Source organism: Bos indicus, chromosome 19, assembly GCF_029378745.1.
Source record: "Bos indicus isolate NIAB-ARS_2022 breed Sahiwal x Tharparkar chromosome 19, NIAB-ARS_B.indTharparkar_mat_pri_1.0, whole genome shotgun sequence".
NCBI lineage: Eukaryota > Metazoa > Chordata > Mammalia > Artiodactyla > Bovidae > Bos > Bos indicus.
In genome coordinates, this window is record NC_091778.1 from 37,025,155 (window position 1) to 37,031,154 (window position 6,000).

A 6,000-nucleotide genomic window follows, 5' to 3' on the forward strand; every position below is an offset into this window, starting at 1 on the left:
TCAGTTCTTCACATCAGGTGGCCAATATTGGAGCTTCAATGTCAGCATCAGTCCTTCCAATGACGATTCAGGACTGGTTTCCTTTAGGACGGACTGGTTGGATCTCCTTGCAGTCCAAGGGACTCTCAAGAGTCTTCTCCAACACCACAGTTCAAAAGCATCAGTTCTTCAGTGCTCAACCTTTTTTATAGTTCAACTATCACATCCGTACATGACTACTGGAAAAACCATAGCTTTTTGGTCAAAGGACCACTGTCAGCAAAGTGATGTCTCTGCTTTTTAATATGCTGTCTAGGTATTAGGGCTTCCCTTGCGGCTCAGCTGGTAAAGAATCCACCTGCCACGTGGGAGACCTGGGTTCGATCCCTGGGTTGGGAAGATCCCCTGGAGCAGAGGACGGTTACCCACTCCAGTATTCTGGCCTGGAGAGTTCCATGGACTACAGTCCATGGGGTTGCAAAGAAGGGCTTACCTGATAGCTCAGTTGGTAAAGAACCGCCTGCAGTACAGGAGACCCCAGTTTGATTACTGGGTTGGAAAGATCTGCTGGAAAAGGGATAGGCTACCCACTCTAGTATTCTTGGGCTTCCCTTGTGGCTCAGCTGGTGAAGAATCCGCCTGTAATGCTGGTGACCTGGGTTCGATCCCTGGGTTGGGAAGATCCCCTGGAGCAGGGAAAGGCTACCCACTCCAGTATTCTGGCCTGGAGAACTCCATGGACTCTATAGTCCATAAAGAACGTTTCCCTGCCACTGGTCCATCACGAGTCGTCACTCTCTATGGACCTTCAGCTTTCATTATCTTTAAAAGTTGGGACTTGGCTCAGATGAGCTCTAAAGCTTCTTCTAAGGTGACATTCTTGGAGGCTTGGTCATCCGTGCCATGTATAGTTTGAGTTGTGTGGACTGGGCCTTCATGCCCAGCAGGTCCTTAATGGAAGGAATTCGTGTAGTTTACGCCAACTGCTTTGATACACCAGTTTGTCCCTGAGGCATCAAAGAATGGAAGAAATGTCTTAATTTAGGTCTTTTTTTTTTTTTTTTTTAAGTTGCTTATTTTTAATTGGAGAATAGTCTCTTTACAATATTGTGTTGATTTCTGCCATACATCAGCATGAATCAGCCATAGATATACATTTATCTTGAATGGGTCTTGCTCTTCCCTTGGGTGTCAGTCTTTCCCTCCCTGAACCCAGGAACAGGTCTCCAAAAGGCTACTTTAGAATGTCAGCTGAGCCTTCACATTTTCTTCCTAGTGCCCTTCTGTGTCATCACTAGAGGAAAAAAGAGAAGGGCTAAACAGTGAAGCCGAATTAGGGAGGCCCTCGGTTTCTCAGTACCGCCTCCTCACACAGCAGAAAAGGCTTTGGGGGAACAGGAAATGAACTCGTTTGGGAAAGTGGCCTTGCTCCAGAGAGGCTGGGCGCTGCTCCCTTTTGAACGCGTGGTGATGCTGTGGTGGTATTAGCCTTCCAAAGACAGTCTGCCCTTCATCCCTCCTGTTCATCCTCACCAGGCTATCCACCCTAGCGAGGGCAGGCCAGACCAGATCAAGGAGGGTGCCTGTTGAAGGTCAAACTGTACAGATTCGGTAAACTAGTTCACTTTACTGCTGGGCTTCCCTGGTGGCTCAGATAGTAAAAAATCTGTCTACAATGAGGGAGACCCGGGTTCGATTCCTGGGTCGGAAAGATTCCCTGGAGAAGGGATTGGCAACCACTCCAGTGTTCTTGCCTGCAAGGACAGAGGAGCCTGGTGGGCTCCAGTCCACAGGGTCACAAAGAGTCGTCTAACAAGCAAGCAGAGGCCCAGAGTGGCTGTTATCCAGCAGCAGAGATTGACTCTTTCTTTCAGCTAGACTGCCTCTAGATTCTCATAGCCCAGAGTTCTCACTCCTTTCATTCACCAGGGACAGGGAAGACACCCTTTCTGAGCCTCCCCAGCCAAGGCAGCCTAAAACCCAGGAACCCAAAGGGAAGGCAGGTGGTCTAGAGCCTGGAACCCTGCTGAGGTGAGCAGGGGTTGCCATGGGTAAGAGAGAAACATTGACCCAAAGGATTAAAGAAGGGAATTTTTGAAAGTGTCCACACCACCAATTTCTGGTCTTTGAAGTTGCAAAGGAATTTCTGCTACTGCCACCTCTGAACGAGGTTAAAAGAAATGTCACGGAATCAGCTTAGTGAGTTGCTTCAATAGAAACTTCATCCAAGGCCGATAATAAATAGGAGTTACATAATTCAGTAGGTCAGGGCACTAACTAAGCCCTTTATAGGCCATCAATCCACATTTATTTCCTGGGTTTTATAACCACTGCTGAAAAGGGATAAGGGGGAGAGGGTAAGGATTAGAGGGAGAGAATCTGTGACTGGAATAAATCTTTAAGCGCACCCTCCAGTCTCCTCTCCTCTGCAGATGAGGCAGGTGAGGGCCCCAAGGAGGGAGATGAGGCCAGCCAGCCCCGGGGCAGAGAATGCACAGGAATTCACAGGGAATGCCTCCCCCTTGGTGTTCAAGTGTTGTAGACCAGTCAAAACACCACACACACACACACACACACACACACACACACACGGGTGAAAAGGGAACCGGGCACAGACACAGACCTAGGGAATAGGGATTTTTGCCACTCTCATACGTGGGGGTTCAATGCCTGAGAGGGGTCCGGGCTGCTCCAGGGCCCTCAGGTGGCTATGACGGGTGGAGAGGCCCCCTACACAGCTTTCTGTCGCTCAGCACCACTGTTACTCTGGTGCCAGAGAGACAGCTCCTATGATCCACATGATACTCGGAGCTTGTCCATCCTTGCCCAGCCACCTGTGCAAAGCTACAGGCCAGATCCCACTGTCTGGGAGCATGCAGTATAAAAGCCAGTTGAGGAAGGGGAAAGCTTGGTTTGGGAGGGGAGGATGTCAGAAAGTTTGTGGCGTTAAAAAGTGACAGGAAAGCTGGGAGTTGGAACAGCCAGATGGTTGAGGGTCCTTGGAAGGAACTTTTGGTGAGCAGTCTGGGCCCAGAACTTTCATGATGGGATCACTCCTTGGACAGGAAGCCCATAAATGTTCCCCAAAGGGAATTCCCTGGCAGTCCAGTGGTTAGGACTCCATGCTTTCGATCAGTCCCTGGTCAGGGAACTGAAGACCCCATAAGCCACACTGCGAGGCCAAAAAAAAAAATCATTATTTCCTCAGAAAAGGGATCCCAGTGGAAGGGGCAGCTCCAACCTGAAGATTCAGAACAGATCCTTTTATTAGGCCCTTTCAGTGGTACTCAATGAGTCTCAAGTCCTTGGGTCTCCTCTTTCCTCCGTCTTGGTGCCTTGCCCTTCTCCCACGGCAGGTGCTTCCTTTTTGAGAACAGCCACGTGTCTGAGTTTGTCCTGGAGTCTGGCTTTCCAGACTCAGAAACCCCACCCTTGTCTTGTCTCACGCCATCAGTGAGGTTTGGAAGGTGGCAGTGTCCCCATTGAACAGGTGCCTTAAACTGAGATGCAGAGAGAGAGTATGATTTTAATCCCCCAGGTCCCCAGACCACACAAATGAGCAATGTTAGAAAGGTTCTCAGGGCCCCATCTTTATCAGCCGGCCTGACCCTTCCTGTCTTCTGTCAGGGTCATAGTCCAATAATCTATTATATTAATACTTGCTGGGTAGACCAGCAAAGCAGAGCTCAGAGGCCAGGGTATGGGGATTCTGATCTGGGTTCACCAGTCCCATCCCAGAGGAGAAGGTAATCACTTATTTGGGACTGATTTTTGTAGAGAAGACACTTGACCCCACGGCTGCTGAGGCTGAAGGAGAGCCTGGTGCCAACTGAGGTGAGTGTCAGGGAGGGCTTGCTCAATCCTTGGCTTGGCTTCACACCAGCCCTTGTGCAGGGCTTCTTCTAAACACGTCTTCCTCCTGGGCTGTCTCCTAGGTCTGAGGACAGCTTGGAGGAGGTGGGGTTTTCTTTTGGGATTTTTTGCCTCCTATCCTCTCCCCACTCTTTGTCTCACAGTCTCAAGGGAAAGGGGTAGGTCGGTGGGTCGTAGGGAGACCTCATGAGCCCGCAAGTGGAGTGGCGAGTGCCCGTTTCCCAAGAACTCACCTGCTGAGACAGTAGGCTTCTGCCAGAGCCTGCGTTTTCCTTGTTGAAAGGGTTTTCAAGTAAGCACCAGACTGTCCAGAAAGTTCTCATGTGAGGAGCAGAATATATGCCTTTCTACCTCCACCCACCAGCAGGTATATCCCAGGCCAAGAAAAGGCCTCAGCAAAGAAAGGTTCCTTGCAAACATGCACGAACTAGGCCCAGTCCTGAGATCTTCAAATGCATCGCTTCCCTCAATATTTAGGGCAGCTCAGAGGCAAGGGTTCCCCTCTTTGGACAAAAGCTCTTTGTCCAGGGTTTCTGTCAACCTGGGCACTGGTGACTTTGGGTTGAATAATTCTCTGTCGTGTGGTCTGTTCTGTGCATTGTGGGATATTTAGTAGCAATCCTTGGCCTCTACCCACTAAATGCCAGGAGAAGATGCACACGCCCCTCCCAAGTTATAACAACCAAAACTGTCTCCAGGCATTGCCAGATGTCCCTGGGAAAAAAACTATCCCTATTCCAGAGCCACTGTCTTACACATTAAATGTCCAGGGATAAGCCTATGTTTGAACCTGGATCATCTGCTTCTCTCACTGCTGCTTTGTGCAGAAAAGTCCCTTTTAAAACTCCCCAGAACAAGGCTCTCTCACCTTTAATTTTAATGAGGTTGTGGATTTCAGGTGCTCATTTGTGCCTTAATGGGAAGCCCGCTGAATTAGCCTGCCCCCCTCCCTCTGACCCCCAAGGGGGCTGGAGGTGGGGTGAGTGTGAGTTGGGAGAGGGATGTGAGGGCAGGGTTGCAAGAGGAAGAGCCTGCCCTCCTTGGACCTCTGTGTGTGCCTAGCAGCCCCAAGGAGGCAGCTGTGCCAGGCCAACCTGACCAGCTTTACTCAGCTACTGGACATGACATGTAGTTGTCTCATCCCAGAGAATATTTGCTGTGGCTGCATGACCTCAACACTTACCAGGAATACCTGCCCCTAAAGAAGGTGAACTCAGAAGGTGGCCTTTGGTTCTGGGTTTAGAACATGGTGATGGGTGCAATGGAAAAACTTCAAGACTCCAGGAACTTCTACTCACCCTGCACTGTAGCAAGCTGTGAAGACACCTGGAACTCAATTCCAGACCTTAGCTCTCATTCCAGCCTCTGACCTCAGTTTACTTGTTTACCCTGGAGAAGCTGGACTGGATGGATGATCTCTAATAATTCACATGCACTGAGCATTTCCTATGTGACAGATTCTTTATGTACATTCTGTCATTTAATTTCCGCAATGCTCTTTGAGGTGCAAACTGTAATTATTATCCTCATTTCACAACTGAGGAAGCTGAGCTCAGAGAAGATAAGTAACTTGCTCAAGGTCACACAGCGAGTAAGTGGAGGGCCAGTCATGTACCCAGGTCTGACCCAGAGACATGTTGAGTATGGTGGTTGCTCAGGAGAGAGGCCCACTAAGTGGGGCAGTGGCCATAAGTACCAGGGAGAGGGTTGTTAGAGTGACCTGCAGAGCAAGGAGGGGCAGGACCAGGTGCCCAGCCCAGTGTGGGGAGCTGTGCAAGATGACTGGGAGGTTTGAGGTACAGAGCCTGCAGGACTGGGAGGGTGATAATGTTTTTAATAGAAACAGGGAAGTCAGGAGGAGGAACAGGTTCAGGGCTAGCAGATGAGTGCATTCTTAGACATGTTGGAGCTGATTTGCCAACAGTAGGACCTTTTAGGCCGAGATCCAGCCACAGTTCAATCAGGAAAAATCAGCACATCCAAAAATACTTCCAAATGCCAACAGCCCTCTTGCCAAAATCAAATCCCTAAACCTTGCACACCCTGGCGCTCCCCAGCCACTGCTCTGGGCTGAGCTCAGCATTGGCTCTACAGTCGCCCAAGTCCCACACTGGCCACTGGGGGTCACCACTGGTGCACAGACCACAG